Source organism: Equus asinus, chromosome 10 (genome assembly GCF_041296235.1).
Source record: "Equus asinus isolate D_3611 breed Donkey chromosome 10, EquAss-T2T_v2, whole genome shotgun sequence".
NCBI classification, from domain to species: domain Eukaryota; kingdom Metazoa; phylum Chordata; class Mammalia; order Perissodactyla; family Equidae; genus Equus; species Equus asinus.
Genome location: NC_091799.1, coordinates 78,124,952 through 78,142,828, shown reverse-complemented (window position 1 = coordinate 78,142,828; position 17,877 = coordinate 78,124,952). Strand labels below are relative to the sequence as shown.

The 17,877-nt window shown below is 40.0% G+C and overlaps 1 long non-coding RNA gene across 1 annotated transcript in view; it reads right to left on the bottom strand.

Moving 5' to 3' along the window:
• Positions 1 to 561: 561 nt before the first annotated feature.
• Positions 562 to 17,877, bottom strand: part of LOC106824690 (uncharacterized) — a 190,290-nt gene continuing 172,974 nt past the window's right edge. The window contains exon 6 of the long non-coding RNA XR_011506500.1: positions 562 to 584. This is a non-coding gene — a long non-coding RNA (uncharacterized lncRNA). The remainder of the gene's footprint in view (positions 585 to 17,877) is intronic.

The following is a 17,877-nucleotide window of genomic DNA, read 5'->3' as shown; positions in this document are numbered from 1 at the left end:
CAATGCCCAGAGAGGGTAAGTAATTTTCCCTAATCCCACAGCAAGTGGGTAAACCCCCAGTGGTAGAACCAGCATTGTCTGAAGACAGGTAAAGTCAGGTGCAGGAGGTCACATGGGGTAGCATGGATGACAATCGTCACAAACATAGAATTAATATAGAGGTGATCATGATGATACCAACAATATTTTTCAAGCTGCCATTCAGAATATAGAATTGTGAGTAAGTCTACCTCCATCTCTGGAGAGGATGTTTCTTTCAGAAAAGATCTATGAATTTATAAACATTTAAAACATATATACAAATGAGATCATACTTTCACAGCAATATGAGCTTCACTGCTTACATCCCCAATGTACAGATGAGGAAAAGGAGGCGCAGGGAGTGACTCAGCGCTCACCACAAGAATCTCCTGGATGTCTGCCTTCGCTTCTGTCAGATCCACTTGGTTGAATTTCTATTCAGTATTATTACTGAGGTCTTATTGTCAAGAACAAGTTCTCTGAGTTTCCTGCTTATTTCTAAGCTGGATAAAATGTGGGTTTTTTTTTTTCTGTTTGCTTTTTCAACCTTCAGCTTCCATGACCTTAAAAAAAAAAAAAAAAAAAGTGAGCACAAGCTGAGCTGGTCTAAAAGCAGCCGTTTGCAATGTGATATGGGACCTGGACTGCCACCAGCGAAACGGTGGTGTAGGGTTCTCTAAACACATTTCAACAGTTTTTCCAAGTGGCAATTGGTTTATTTCCAGTGAAACACTTGAAGACGTTGAATTAACAGTACGTTTCCTAAACTATTGAATGAGTGATGGTAAAATGGCAGTTATATGTGTCAGAAGGGGAAACGGACAGCTAGTGGAATTTTTTTTTACTTTGAAGTTTAAGCACCATTTTAACATTTCTTGTATTTAGCCAAATGCATTTTTAAAGTTAGAACTGGTTAGTACAACATTCCTATACTCCACAGTTTTTATTAAGATCGATATTTGATAGACCAGATAAATTCCAACATCACTTTCAGCTTTAAAATTTATGATTCTCTATAAAAGGAAAGTCATTTGCTCTCTAAACCTGGAAAACCTGGTGAACTATGTGAACCATCTTGGGCAAGTGTTTTTGAACTGTTTTTTTGTTTGTTTCAAAACATTTACTGTACATATGCAAAAAAATGTATTGTATTATCCTTTGTTTTACCAAAAGCATAACACCATTTGTCAGTGTAGACATAAGGAGAAATCTTTCTGTCTGAGAATATCATAGAAAAGCACAGAGGAAATGATGGTCCTTTCCAAGCCTAAATGGTAGAATTATGTGATTTAAATCAGTCAGGACTAATCTCACAGATTTTGGGTGTTGCTCCCTTTCATACTCTCTAACCTCCCTTTCCTCTTCTATCAAAGAAGGGAGAGTAAGTTAGGTAAATATGACTAAATTTATAGAGTGTAAGGAAATGCAGTATAACTTTTAAGGTCCTGCTTTAATACCTGTGACTAAGGAAACATTAATTGTAGTGTTAAATAAATCTTGAGAAGATTTCAAAGCAAAGTAGGCTCTTGGTTTCATTCCATTAACTTAATATCTAGGAGTCCCACGCTATCAAGGATAGCTCCTTCTCACTGGCTGTCCTCAACAGTCCCATCCAAATGTGACATTTTAGTCCTTCAAAAGTGGCATTCAGGTCCCTTCCCAACCCTTCCACATGCCTCCCATGTTTCCTTCCGCCAGCCCAGTCAAAGTTCAACCAACATCTTCCCTCTTCTTCAAGAAGAAGAAGATCTCCTGGCTGCCTGGCATTGCTCCCTTGATCCAGAGCCTTAGTATGACGAGCTGAGGTCTCTCCACCACTCCCTGCTGGCCTGCAGTCATGGTCACTGTGACCCCCTATAGCATTTTTTCTTACTACCTTGGCCAAAATCCCCATGTCCACCAGTGTCTTCACCAACACAGCCATGCTTGCTTTCCTTTGCTGATGCTTACAAAAGTCATGCCCTCCCAGTCCCCGCCAAATTCCCCGTCAGAGCTTCTGCTGCTGTCTCTAGGATATGTTAACCACGGGTGATTTTGCCACTCCCTCCCCACCCAGCATCATTTGGCAATAGCTGGAGACATTTTTTGGTTGTCACAACTCAGAGAGAGGAGAGACTTTGGCATCTAAAGGGTAGAGACCAGGGATGCTGGTAAAATCCTACAATGCACAACCCTCACAACAAAGTATCTGGCCCCAACGTCAATAGAGCTGAGGTTGAAAAACCCTGCTCCAGGAGATAGCGGAGGCCTTTATTCTCTTTTTGCACCTTTGGCAGAAAGATAAAAACAAAACAAAATCTGTCCTCCAGGCACACACCTGGAACCCACTGTTATCTCCCTGACTTCACAGCTCAGGAGTGGAGAAAACAAGTGGGATCTTGCACAACCATCCTTTCCATTCCTCATGTGGGTCCTTCTCCCACCTGGGCAGGGGCTGGGACAGAGGGCTCCATCTGGGCCGAAGGACTCATTAGGATGAGTGGTTTTCAATCCTGACTGCACATCTGGTTCATGCCACTTCAAATATTTCAAATATTTAGAATGCAGATAGTCAGAATTCAAATTTAATTGGTCTGGGATGGGGTCTGGGTGATACTTTTCAAAAACTCCACAGATAATTCCAAAGCGCAAACTGAGCTAGTAATGCCCTCGACTGGCAGCCTGCTCAATGTGGGGAGAACAGAGCTCCCCAAAAAGTTGTAGGACATTACTCATCTGGGACCCTTTGGCACCATAGGACATCCAACCCTCCAGTAGAAGGAAAGTCTTTTAATTGTGTGGTCAGCCCGGGTCATTTGGGCAAAGTCAGATTATTTGAGGGTCTTCGTTTAGAGTCTTTCCATATCTCAAACTGGGGCTTACACTAATTTTTAACATTTAGCAAAAACAGGAAAAGAGGGTAAATCAAAGTTTAGAGCTATCTTCATAAATTAGCACTCTCTGCTAGCTATTTATTTGTCTTGAGGAAAAATGCCTTTTTCCTCTCGTAGAAAGATAAAATAACCCTAAGTTAAAGCTCTGAGATGAATTTTGGTTTATGAAAAGTAATGAGAAAGGATCGTAAATCACAAACATTGTCTCTATGAAATATGACCAGTCCAATTCTGTACGTTTCCTCCCTGTTTCAATACAATGCAGTCTTTACAAGGCAAATTACTCTAGCATTAACCTGGGAATCAGTACTGTGCTTTCACTGATGAAACTAACAAAATAAAAATACTTCTCAGTGCTCAAGAATCTCATTAAATAATCTGTAACTTAAGTAAATCCTATCTAATTTCTGTTTCTTTTTTTTCCTTACTCTTCTGCAGCCACATTCTCAGCATTCCATAGTAGAGTAACCATTGAAGCCCAAGTTGGGAAGCCTGAAGTCTAATTCACGTCATGGTGCCACTTTCATAAGTTACATAACTTCTCTAGACTGTTTCCTTGTCAGTAAAGTAAAGGTGTCACCAGGTAATATGTAAGATCCCTTCCAGGTTTAGGCATTAGCAAGAAGGCAGATGACAAGTTTCACAGCCCTGAATAAGAATGAATCGCTTGGTTTCCTGCCTTGGCATATAGTATGGAAACATGCTATAGATCAATCTCAAATGTTTACTGATGTGACTCTATCTGCAAAAAATGTAGGTCATTGCTATTGAGAATTCAAAGAAATAGCAATTATATCTCAAAGATTTTACTATCAATGAGATTATAATTTAGTTGAGGAGATAAACAGTTACACCACATAAAAACATTCAGAAGTGCCAATTGCTATTTCATTAAACCAGTGAATATTTCTGGAGCATCTATTGGATGAATTAGATCTTAACCTAATGAATATTACAGATAACAGTGCTGCTGTGTTTAGGGAAAAGTCATGACTTTTCTTCCCTTATATAAGCTACTACAGTAACTCTTAGTGCTGTGGTATAATCTACCGTCTCAAGTATCTTGCAGGGATCTAACTTACTATTGTGGAATTAACATTTGTTTATCCTACTCCCAGATAATTCTAAAACTTCTCTCCCTATCATCTGCTCCTCCAACTGAGGTGATCATCTCTCTTGCATTCCACTGAATCTCTCTAAGTTGAGAGCCGGTGGTTGTCAATAATTTGGCAGCTAATTTAATTAAATATGCATTAATTGAGTACATAGTAGGATGTTTGCATCTTGAGCACTGTGTTAAATGCTGACAATACAAAGAGTAAATATTATTTATAACTTGCCCAGAGAGTTCATAGTCAAGCAGGGGAAGATACACAGAAATAATTAGATTGTGGTACACTACAATAAACACAATAAGATCTGTTCAATGCTCAAAGGTAGCTCATTCATTCATTCATTCATTTAACGAATATATATTTAGTGCCTATTTCCTCTGGTCACCATCCGAGGCATGTCAGACACAGTCCTTAACCTTCTTATGGAGCTTGCAGCTTGATGGAGGAATAGACAATTAACAAGTGAACAAACAACAAAAACAGTATGTAATTTCCAAAAATACTAAGTTCTACAAAGGAAACAAGCAGGGTGCAGTGATAATGGAAGGGTGGACCTACACTCTGGAAGTTTTCTCAAATGTCTCAGCTGAGACCTGAAAAAGAGAAGAGCCCATGATGCAAAGAGCAGAGTCAAGAACCCCTACCCTCAACCGCCCAGGTCAGAGGGCGCAGCATGGGCTAAGGCACAGAGACAGGAATGAGCATGGTGTGTTGGAGGCCCTGCAATGGGCGTTGTTGTTAAAAAGGAGAGTGGTGGAGATGAGGCTGCAGGTAGATCGTGCAGGGCCAGGGACCTGATATAGACCAAGATAAAGAATTTTATTTAAAGCTTGATGAGAAGTCATTGAAGAATATGAAATTGAGGATGGTGATGATCCATCGAAGTTTTAGAAAATTACTCTGGGTGCTAAACAGAGACTGTATTGGAGTGGGATATTTGTGGTTAAGGGGAGACCATATAGGGGAGACCATATAGGGGAGACTGTATAGGGGAGACCGTATAGGATGTCGAGGTGACCTGGACTGGGTTGGTGGCAGTGAGCATGCAAAGAAAAAAAAAGGTTGGATCTGAGGTTTGTTTTGGAGAAAGAAGCAATAGGACTGTGATGGATGTGGGGAGAGCGAGGGAAAGAGAAGACCCACTTGAAGGTGTCAAGGAGGCCACTGCACACATGAGCCTGAAGCTTGGGGAAAAGCTCAGGGTTGGGGACAAAAATAAACAAGCCTGTGACATTTGCATGGTGTCAAAGGATAGGAACAGATTAAGTCACTCACAGAATGAGACAGAGAGGGAATCCTGTCCTGAGTAATTCCAACACGCACAGTAGAGAAACAATGTGCTGTGCTCAAGGTCCCTTAAATGCTTTTGTATCACCAGGGTATAAAAAGCAGCGTGATGTGAATGATGGATCAGGGTACAGCATGACCATTTTCTGTTTGCACAGCAGAAAGATTAGAAAGTAAAAATCTCCTTGATCATAGGGGAGGAAGCGGCAAGATTTCCTGGGCAGCTAAGGAGGCACAAGCCTCAGGTTCCTTCCCTAGCACGGGCACCTCACAAGGCCCTGGATATAATTCTGTATTTACAATTTTATACTTTTTTTTCTAAAGAGGGTTCTGAGATTACACAAGCTCGGGGCTCATAAACTCTAGCTCTGCCCCTGGTGGGGAAAACTAAGGAACAGACTAGAAAACAAAAATCACCAATGACCTGATGATTTGGCTGCCGACGGGGCCTCTTTAGGCTATCTTTGTGCTGGGTCAAGTAGAAGTTATATTCTTTTAAGAATAGCTTTATTGTACAAAGCTACTTCCTGATCTAGTCATAGGCACCTTCACCAGAAGCATCGTGATGACTGTGTGCAGGAGAAGGTAAGGCCAAGGTCAAGGCTGAGAAAATGGAGTTCAGCCATGGACATCACTCTGGCAGCCAGAACATGTTGTAGGCAACTGATGGAATGGACTGAGCTGGGCAACCAAGGGAACATCTAGTTCTTCAAACCCAAAAAGTTTGAAAAGGGGGAGAAAGACTAAACATGGATAGGCAGAATGGCTGTATAATTGGCTGTATAATTTGTAGGGCCCAATGCAAAATGGAAATGTGGATGGGCCCCTTTTTCAAAAAGTATTATGAATTTTAAGACAATGACAGCAGAGCATAAAACCACAAGGGGGGACCTTCTAAGCTTGGGGCCCTGCCCGGCTCCACAGGTCGCATGCCCACGAAGTCTGTGCTGGGGAGAGGAGAAAGCCTAGGGGGAGGAGATTCACATTTATCGGCCTTGTACTATATTCCAGACATAGTGCAAGACACATGCACAATCTGTTGTATCTTCCTAGCAACTCTGTGAAAGAATAGCATTATCAACATTTCACAGGTGAGAAAAAGTCTCAAAAAGGTTAGGTTATTTGCACAAAGACACACAGGTAGGATGTTTGTGTGTGCTGAAGGGGAGAGATAGACGAAACCAGAAGTCATTGCCCAAGTATTGGTCAGAAGCTGGAGCATTTGGGCTTCCACCATGAAGCTCATTTAACAAAGCCAAGATGTCAAAATGGCTTGATAACTGTGGTTGTGAACCACAACTGAGGCAGTGACTAGAAATTTGAAAACACCATTTCCTTGAACAATTTAGCTTTGTGCTACTGCAAGACGGTTGTCATTCCAACAAAAGCAGACATATTTGGAAGCTTCTAGACTTTTGGTTTTTGTATTTAGCTACTCTGGTAGGCATAGGGTTAAGTGACTACTGCTTTATTTTCAATTTATTTATATTAAAAGTGAAATGTCAAGTTCACACAGGGTGAAATAAAGGACTCTTTATAAACATGCAAACAAACGCAACTGTTCACTGCCAGAAATGTCCAAACAAAGCAAACCAGAGACAAGAAATATCTCTTCAGCTCAAACAGTACGGTTCTTCCACACGGCCTCTTCGACAGATGAAAGGAAATCCTGAAATTCAAGACCAAGCTCAATCAAATACTAATTTACTGTTGTTCCTTAGAAGCCACCGAGTTAAGGGAGATTTGCCACTTATCTGGCTAATTTGAGCACTGAACGCTCACATTACAAACTCAGGAAAAAAAATCCAGTAAGGAATTGGAATTTTCTGGTGTTTTGCCAACAGTCTGCAGAGTCACTTGAACACTGTCTTATTGTCATTCATGCTTGTCTATTTACACACACCTATAAGGCATACTGAAGAATCCTTCTATAGAAAAGAAAAGTACTTTATTTACTTGAATGCAAACATACACACACGTGCTTATACGTGAGCTTCAGACATAGAGGCGTTCTTAGCCTTTATGATGTCTAAGTAAGAAGATTAACTGTAGGTCTTGCACACTCCTGAATCCCAGAGATGACAGCTGTGTGACTTTTAAAGTGCATGCGGATCTGACATGATTATCTCCAAGGAGACATGGCCTCATATCAATACAAGGAACTGGAGTTGAGCCCGTAATGTGCCTGTGCCAACTCCATGGCCCTTGAAAGTAGTGAAACGGGTTTGGTACTTGCTTTGATCTATGCACATGAAACTCAGAGCTTTCACTGAGAGGAGAGTTCATTGGTTCTGGTACCTTTTATGAGAAGGGAGGAGATGGAAATTGGCATCTTTTCTTTCACCCATCATGTTATATAAAAGTAGCAGGCAAGCCTACAAATTCGAACGCTCAGTGTAAGGAAACAGGCTGCTGTCAGTATGGAAATAGGTGTGATGTGTTTGGTGAACACAAAAGGCCTGGTCCTAAACAAGGAGTCTGGGTTGTTCTCACAGCCTGGTGATATGTTTCAGCCTACTCCATGAATAAGTCACAACTGAGATCTTGTTCCTAATTCCAGAGTGGGGGAAATCCCTGTATTTCTTAAGCAAATAACACAACACATAAACAAAGCCCAATACTTATTCCAGTAAATTGTGAATCAATTTATTAGAGTATATAGAGTGTGAAGGTCACTTTGCTGACTTGCCTATAGGAAGGAAATCACTGGAAGAACTGTCTTTACTGATCCTGCAAAAGAGCAGGCCAGAGTATCCTTCTGACATCTACACTGTTGGTGGGAATGTAAATTGATACAGCCACGATGGAAAACAGTATGGGGTTCCTCAAAAAATTAAAAATAGGGCCTGGCCTGGTGGTGCAGTGGTTGAGTTCAGCATGCTCCACTTCAGCAGTCCAGGTTCATGGGTTTGGATCCCAGGTGTGGATCTATACCACTCATCAAGGCATGCTGTGGCGGCGTCTCATACACAAAATAGAAGAAGATGGGCATAGATGTTAGCTCAGGGCCATTCTTCCTCAAGCAAAAAGAGGAAGATTGGCAGCGGGTGTTAGCTCAGGGCCAATCTTCCTCACCAAAAAATAAATAAATAAAATAAAAATAGAACTACCATATCATCCAGCACTTCCTCTTCTGGGTATATATCTCCAAAGGAAATGAAAACAGGATCTTGAGGAGATATCTGCACCTCCATGTTCATTTCAGCATTATTCACAATAGCCAGGACATAGAAACAACCTAAGTTTTCATCAATGGATGAATGGATAAAGAAGATGTGACATATATACACCCATAGACATACAATGGAATGTTATTAAACCACAAGAAAGAAGGAAATCTTGCCATTTGTGGTAATAGAGATGGACCTTGAGGGCATTATGCTAAGTGAAATAAGTCAGACAGAGAAAGATAAATATTGTATGATATCACTTATATGTGGGATCTAAAAAAGTTGAAGTCATGGATGCAGAGAGTAGAATGGTGGTTACCAGGGGCTGGGAGATGGGCAAAATGGGGAGATGTTGGTTAAAAGTACAAAAATGAGTAGATTCTGGGAATCTACTGTACAGCATGGTGATTGCAGTTAAGAGAATGTATTGTATATTCGAAAGTTGGGAAGAGAGTAGATCTTAAATGTTTTCCCCACAAAAAAGAACTGGTAATTATGTGTTAGCTAACTCTATGGTAGCAATCATTTCGCAACATGTAAGCATATTAAATCAACTCAAGTGTGTCAAATCAACACCTTAAACTTGTACAATGTTGTGTGTCAATTATATCTCAATAAGTTGAGAAAAAAAATACACATTAAAAAAGCAAGAAACTGCCAGACTGTTTCCCAAACTGGTTGTACCATTTTGCATTCCTGGGAGCAATGTGTGAGCATTCCACTGTCTCCACATTCTGGTGAATACTTGATTGAGTCCATCTTTTTCATTTTAGACATTTGAATAGGTGTTATGTGGTATATCAGCATGGTTTTAATTTGCATTTCCCTAATGACTAATGAAATTGAGCATCTTTTCGTGTGCATATGCACCAGGCATATATTTTCTTTGGTTAAGTGCCTTTTCAAATCTTGTGCTCACTTTTTTTTAAATTGGGTCAATTGTTCTTATTGAGTGTTAAGAGTTCTTTATGTATTCTGGATAGAAGTCAGATATATGCTTAGTAAATATTTTCTCACAATCTATGGCTTCTCTTTTCTTTTTCTTAACAGTATCTTTTGAAAAGAAGTTCTTAATTTTGATGAAGTCAAATTTATCAATTTTTTCCTTTATAGAGTGTGGTTTTGGTATTGTATCTAGGAAATCTTTGCCTAACCCAAGGCTGTAAAGACTTTCTCCTATATTTTCATCTAGAAGTGTCATCATTTTGGGTTTTCATTTAGGTTTCTAATCCATTTTGAGATAATTTTGGTGTGTGGTATGAAGTATGGATTATAATAGTTCAGTTTTTTTTGCATATGAATGTCCAATTGTTCCAGTACCATTCAATGAAAAAACTATCTTTTCTCTAACAAATTGCCTTTGTACCTTTGTCAAAAATCAGTTGTCCATATATGTGAGGATCTATTTTGAACCATCCAGTGTGTTTTATTGATTTATTTGCCTACCTTTACACTAACACCGCACTATCTTGATTACTTTTGTAACTTTTTATCTTGTAACTTTTCAATAAGTCTTGAAAGTGGTTGGTAGGTCTCCAACTTTGTTCTTTTTTGAAGCTATTTTGGGTTGGGGTTTAGTTTTAATTTGCTCTTCTCTCTCCAGTTTCTCAAGGTGGAAGCAGAGGTCATTGATTTGATACCTTTCTTCTTTTCCAATACAGGTATATTTGTACTATTAAAATTCCCCTAAGTACTGCTTCTCACACATTCTGATATGCTATTTTTATATTTTTATTCACTTCAAAATACTTTCTAATGCTTTTGATTTCTTCTTTGTCCCATGTGTTATTTACATGTATGTTATATAGTTTTCAAATATTTGAGAGGATTTCCAAAGGAATTTTGTTACTGATATTTAATTTAAAGTTAAACTAATTTAATTTAATTCTCTTATGGTTATAGAATACACAATTTGCTGATATTTGTTTTACGGCCCAGAATATAGTCAACCTCAGTAAATGATCTACGTGCACTTGAAAAAAATGTGTCTTCTTTAGTCATATGGTGAAGTGTTCTATAAATGTCAATTAGGTCAATGTGATTGATAGTGTTGTTCTTGTCTTCTTGAAGTCTCCTGTCTACTTGTTCTGTCAATTATTGGGAGAGAGAAACTGAAATCTCTGGTTAATTGTTTATTTATCTATTTCTCCTTGCACTTCTATCAGTTTTTCATGTATTTTGATGCTCTCTCATTAGGTGCATAAAAGTTTAGGATTGTTATGCCTTCTTGGTGAATCGACCTCTTTATGTTTATGAAATGACCCTCCTTGTCCCAGGAGATATTCTTTGCTCTAAATACACTTTGTCTGATATTAATTAGTTGCTCCAGTTTCCTTTTGATTCCTTGATTACTGTTAGCATGGTGTATCTTTTTCCATTCTTTTACTTTTAACCAATTCATGTTTTTCTTTAAGAGGAATTTCTAGTAGGCAACATATAGTTGAATTTTTTATGCACAATCTCTGCCTTTTTATTGGGACATTTAGACCATTTATATTTTATATGATTCTCTGTGGATCTCTCTCTCTTTTTCCTTGTGTTCTGTCCTGAGCACTCCAGCTGCCTTGATCTTCTCCATCTCTCAGGTCTATCTCCTCAACTCAGGTCTTTCTCTGTGTTTCCCTTCCCTGAACTGTGGCCTGTAAATTATCTCAAAGCAGTGAGTTGGGACAATTACAGGACTCACTTTCCTGTCTCACATAGGTCATTACATTTTGTTACCTGATATTCAGTGTCTTGAACATCATTGTTTCATACACTTTCTAGGTCTTTGGTTGTTTCAAGAGGGAGGGTAATTCTGGTCCTTGGTACTCCATCTTGGCTGGAAGCAGAAATCTGGTCTCCAGGCCAAACATTTTGAGTGGACATCAGACCTTGCTGAAGTGGCATGCCAATGTTTATTCTTTCCTTCCTTTATGATGGATAGGGATAAAGGAGAAACCCTGGAGTGTATGAAGGCAGGTTAGGGGAGAAGAAAAGGAAGGATTCATTTTTTCTCCAAGTTTAGAAGGTGTTTTTCACAACCCCACCCACATGTTACTCTCTAAAACTCATCTCTCATGCTGTCATTGGATTTCTGTCATCAACTATCCACCCATGGTTTTGACGCCCAAAGATGTTCAAATGTTTTGCTTAGAACCTGGTGCTAAGTTGAGGCTAGACTCTGGCTACACGTGTCTTAGAAGATAATCTTTCTTGGTTCACATCTATGAGGTTAGATTAAAAAGCCGGTTCATCGCTAATAGTTACCCCAAACCATTTAGTGCTGTTCACCAATGGCCATTAATATGCCAGTGGCATCTCTGTATAAATCCTATCTTCTGCCTGGGAAAAGAATACTGATTAGTTTGGCTACATCAGAATCCAATTAGCTTTCCCTCTCCTCATGTGTAAATGTAATTTTGTTAATGTGAATTTTAACAGTGATTTATGGTAACGGCATCCCTTCACCTTCTCATGTGACTAGGTAGCTTCTTTTTGAGGTCAAAGTGTAGCAAGAGCCGCCTTGTTCATAATTCTCATTCTTTTCCATTTCCTGTTGTAACATTTTTAATCTTCTACTTTTAATCATACTTAACTGCACCCCATTCTCAGGCTGACTCTTAATATCAGACTCTACAAAGCACACGTTTCCTGGAAAGGCTCTTCCTCATTAGCTGGGAAGGACAGGAAATGTTCATGTCAGTGATCTGAGAACCATCATCTTCTACGGCCAGAGGAAGAGAGTTCACACCACATTATATAATCCAGAGGGTTCATCAAACCTTCAGTCAGGGCAAGGGGACAGTATCAGCTAAAAAGCAGCATAGACATTTCTGAAGGAGGGAAAAGAGGCTTGATAAGCACGTCTGATTAAATATTTTCTCTGCCCTGGAATTCATTATGAACCCTGACATTTGTCTTAGTAATACATCGACTTCCACAATCCACACAGATAAGTACCAAATAATTACCAGAAAAATAACGCTGCAGTGTGGGAAATGGTACCCTCCCAGGCTGAAGGCGCCAATGTGCATTCCCAAACCTCTAGTGGAGAACCACTAAAGCATGACGGAGAAACAGATGTGACAGCCTTGAGGCGAAAGGAAGTTTCTAGGAGCTCCAAGAATTTGAGGCAGTCAAGATTGTTGTGGTTAAGAGGACGAGTTCAAGGATGTGACTCTCTGGGTTCAAACCTCAATTCTACTGCTTTCTAGTTGTGTAAACTTGGGCAAATTACTCAACCTCTCTGTGCCTCGATTTTTCCTCTGTAAGACGGAGACATCGTAGTATCCGCTTCATAGGATTGACCTTGATAATTCAATTAAAATAAGTTAATATATAGAAACACTTAGACCAGTGCCTGACATATACCAGTGTTAGCTCCTATTATTTTTTCTTAGTAATTAAAATATGCTTGACATATAGCATTGTGTAAATTTAAGGTGTACAATGTGTTGATTTGATTCATTTATATATTGTAATATGATTGTTATTGAGCAATCATATTACAATTAACTATTGTTAGCACCCCTATCATGTTGCATAATTACCATTTCGTTTTTTGGGTAGGAATAATTAAGATCTAGTCTCTTAGTAAGTTTGCTGATTATAATACAACGTTATTATAACCATTATACTGTGCCTTAGATCTCCAAGACTTGTTACTAGTTAGATGTTTGTGCCCTTAAAAACATCTCTCTGATTCCCCCTCCCCCAGTCCCTGGTAACTACCATTTTACTCTGTTTTTGCAAGTTTGGCTTTTTTAGATTCCACGTATAAGTGATATCATGCAGTATTTGTTGTTCTCTGTCTGGCTTATCTCACTTAGCATAGTGTCCTGAAAGTTACTGAAAGATTTAACCAAGGAGTACTTCCGTGCTGTTCAATATGGTAGCCACTAGACACATGTAGCTTTTAAGCACTTCAAGGGGGCCTAATGTAACACAGTAATTGAATTTTAAATTTTGTTTAATTTTAATTCTAACTAATACTTGATTCAGCCATTGGAATAATTTTAAGTATGTTTGGAACATCTTGGATATGTGAATTTATTTTTTCAAGTGTAAATTTTATGAAGTCTAAATATACATCAAGTATTTTTAATAAAAATTTGGTGTCCAGATTTTCAAGATAAAGTATAAGAAAAAAAGACTGCAGAATACCTGATATTTTTAAAATATTGATTGCGTGTTGAAATGATAATATTTTGGATATACTGGGTTCAATAAAATATATTAAAACTATTTTCCCTGTTCCTTTTCACTTTTTGAGTATGGCTATGAGAACGTTTTAAATTGTGTATGTGGCTCACATCACATTGAATGGCGCTGGGCTAGATTATGAGGGAGCTTATTTGCTCTCCTAAAATGTTTGGACTTTATCCTAAGAGCAATGGGAAAAAACAGGGTTGAACTTACATGTTACATATTTATATATCAGAAAATTTACCCTGGCAGTTGTGTGGGAAATAAGGCAAGAGCTATGAGATCAATTAGTTGAAGAAATGTAGGGGAGAGAAAACTCTGGTCTTCATTGTGAATGGTAGTGTGGATGAAGGAAGTGGACATATTGAAGAGGCAGACTCTCTCAGAAAGACCGGGTGAGGGAGTCCTGGAGGCAACTCCAGGGTAGGTGGCTTGTGGAACTGGATTCAACTAAGACAGAGCCTAGAGGACAAGGAGTAGAATGTAATTTAAGTGTCAGACTTAAGTTACTTTCACAAAACCAACCCCTGATTCCTTCAGCTCAGTTAATCAGATTTGCACAGCCAAAATATTGCTTTTAAGAACTACCGGCTCTCCTATTCTTTCCCAAATCTGCTCCTAAGTTAAGAAGCAGAAAATTAAGTCCTGAAACTCTCTCCTAACTCTTCTTTTGAAAAATGACAACAACCAACAAACCAGATATCTTCCAGTATCATCACTACCATTTGGTGAACATGGTTAATAGTCCTCGCTTTGTACTCAAAGAACTTCCAGAATGCAAAGGGAAAATTTTGAAAATGAAAATGAAAGAGAAGGCCGTTTGGAGACGTTCCTCCCTCAGGGAAGTAACGCAGCTCTGTGGAAAGAACGCAGGCTTGGAAACCAGACACAACTGGATCCTAGTTCTGCCATTTGCCGGTTCTTAGTCCTGGCACATGAAAGACTTACAATCAATATTTGTTGAACAGATGAAGTTTACTGAACTCCTTTGAGCCTCAGTTTCTTTTTTTTTTTTTTGAGGAAGATTAGCCCTGAGCTAACTACTGCCAGTCCTCCTCTTTTTGCTGAGGAAACCTGGCCCTGAGCTACCATCCGTGCCCATCTTCCTCTACTTTATATGTGGGATGCCTACCACAGCATGGCGTGCCAAGCAGTGCCATGTCCGCACCGGGATCCGAACTGGTGAACCCCGGGCCGCCGAAGCAGAACGTGCAAACTTAACCGCTGCGCCACCGGGCCAGCCCCGAGCCTCAGTTTCTTGATCTGTATAAATGAGGCAATTATTTTCACTGTGAAGAGTTGTTTTGCAGATGATCTTGTACATAAAGTGTCTGACATTTAATTAATACTCATTAAATGATAGCATCTTGGGATAAAATTAAACACAGGGCAAAACTATTTGTGGCACATTTCAAATGCTACACATGGCCCTCTTTGCCTTCAGACTACCATTTTGTATATTTCCAGTGCAATATACATCTCCTAAATCTTGAGGTGATTCTAAACCCCAAACTTTTGTTGTGAGCATCAACCTTCAGCCTTCTCTCCAGTAAGTCTCTAAGTAGGGCTGTCTGACCACTAACAACACTGCCTTTGTAAATTGTCTTCTTTTCTTTGTCCTTCTTCCGTGTCCTTTGTGCCCTCTGGGGAAGAAATCTTAGAAACTCAAATTGTGAAAAAGGGGACAGGTGGGATCTGAGCCAGAGCAAAGGTCTTGGATTACCCGAGTGCTGGTTATCTAAGGTTGGCTGTTCTTGAAATGGCAGCCGACACTAGTGAATATTAGCTGAAAAGATCACTGTCTGACCTGCCCTCCTTTCCATGCTGAGTGCGGAGCTGCAGTCTCTAAGTTTAGTTTCTCATCAGAGCTTAAACAAATATTTATGTATAAAGTATGAAAAGCAGGCCAATTACTCTTCTCTGTCTTCTAAGAACAATGCAACTCTTCTTCTCAAACATTTTGCAAGGAACGAACACACTCTCACCCACTGGGCTGAAAAGAGCCATAAGAAGTATGAGGCAGGCTATGTGGTGGTACTGATGAAATGGCCAAGAAAAGAAAACCTTGTCCAGATGAGGACACTGGCATGATAAAGCTCCCAGAGAAACAAGGTCCTGAACCTTTCATCCATCAAACCAGTGTTTGCAAAGTGGCTCCACTGTATCCTCCTACGTCTGATCCCACTGGAAGATATGATCCTGGTCTCAAGGACCTCATTTATAAAGACCAACAAAACACATACTTAAAATAAATACAAATCGACTAAGCACTTAATGGGTGATATTGACTACAAGTGAAAGAAGAATTTCCAGAAAGGGGAATCAGTGTGGGCTGATAGCACGGAAAAGGTCTACATGAAGATAGAGGTCAAGCTAGGCTGTAAAGGATGGGTAAGAGTTCAGTAAAAGAAGGAATGAAGGAAGGATATTGGAAAATGCTGGTGTGTGTGTCGGGGGGAGAGGTAGATTCATAGATAAGGAAGCGCCGATAAGTCAGTTACGTGCTATCCATTCAAAATCTTCAACCTCACGCAATATTTCACTCAATCCTCTGCTCAATTTCCCTTCTCTCTCAAGCCGCCTCTCACAACTCTCTCCTGTTAACTTTATATTCCCACTTTTCTTGTATCTTGTATCCACCATCCTTACTAATAGATGGACTTAAAATAATTTCTAATGTTTCACATATGGAAGTCTTAGCTTCCAAACAAAAGCAAGAGACCCTGGTGAGTTAGCACAAGCCTGGATGCACGCTTAGGAAATCCTACCCAGTGGCTGAAATGGAATTGATTTCCCTCCATTGTAAGCCTCTGAGAGGACCACAGAGTTTCATGACTGCCATTCTGGCATATTTTTTTTAATTGGCATCATATTGGCTTATAACATTGTACAAATTTCAGGCGTACATTATTATATTTCAGTTTCTGTGTAGACTGCATCATGTTTACCTCCAATAGTCTAGTTTTTATCTGTCATCATATATATGTGCCCCTTTACCCCTTGCCCTCCCCCCACCCACTTCTTCTCTGGCAACCACTAATCTGTTCTCTTTATCCATGTCTTTGTTTGTTTATCTTCCACATATGAAAGAAATCATTCAGTATTTGTCTTTCTCTGTTTGACTTATTTTGCTTAGCATAATACCTTCAAGGTCCATCCATCCATGTTTAATATCTATCCTTCTCCAACTCTTCCGAAAAATCGAAGAGGACAGGATGCTTCCTAACTCATTCCGGAGTTTTGAAGAGAAGATGTAAGGGACCAAAATGCTGGTAACAATTGCAGAAGAATCCTTGGGGGAGACTAAAGGCTCTGAAATTGTAGAGTATATTCAATAATTAACATTGAATTAACATTTTATTTTATCTTTCTCTCCCTTTTTTTTAAGCAGGATTTTCCACAAATGAGTTCATTCACAAAGAGAAAGGCATGCTTTGGCTCCCACACCTTCAGAAAACAGAGGCCTTTGAAAACATTGGTCTGGATTGAGGCTCATGCCCCCTCCTCCTCACGCCATCCCTAAATTACTCCCTATAATTTGTTCAGCTTGATTCTACCCTGAGTGTCCAGGCGGTTGGGACCCACAGCCCCTTTGGGCCATGAAGGGAAGGCCTCTCTCCTCTCCCTTCCTCTCAGAGGCTCTGAGGCGGCTGGCCCTCTGCCTGGTTATGCCAGAAAGTGGCATGACCACCAGGGCGACCGTGGTCAGCAAAGGAAAAAAATCTAGGGTATTCACAGCTATGGTTTGAGAAATGCTGGCGACTGAGGGTTGGCTGGGTAATGGAGCAAGAACAGCAGCAGAAATGCACTCTTTGACTCTGCTTCTCTCCTGAACAGGCCCTAAAAGAACCATAGAAAGGATCCCAATGTTCATGGCTGGGCTTGGCACAATCTTAGTGGTGCAGTGTGGGCTACTGCAGGCCCAGTCAGAGGATTCCTTTGGGATCTTTCTCAGGGTAACATAGGGATTCTCAAGGCTCCTCCCACTTCTAGGTAGCACTGTTTTCTTTTTTAGAGGAAGATTAACCCTGAGCTAACATCCACCATCAATCCTCCTCTTTTTGCTGAGGAAGATTGGCCCTGAGCTAACATCTGTGCCCATATTACATGTGGGACACCTGCCACAGCATGGCTTGCTAAGTGGTGTGTAGGTCCACGCCTGGGATCTGAACCGACAAACCCCGGGTTGCTCAGGGGAGCGTGCAGAACTTAACTGCTACACCA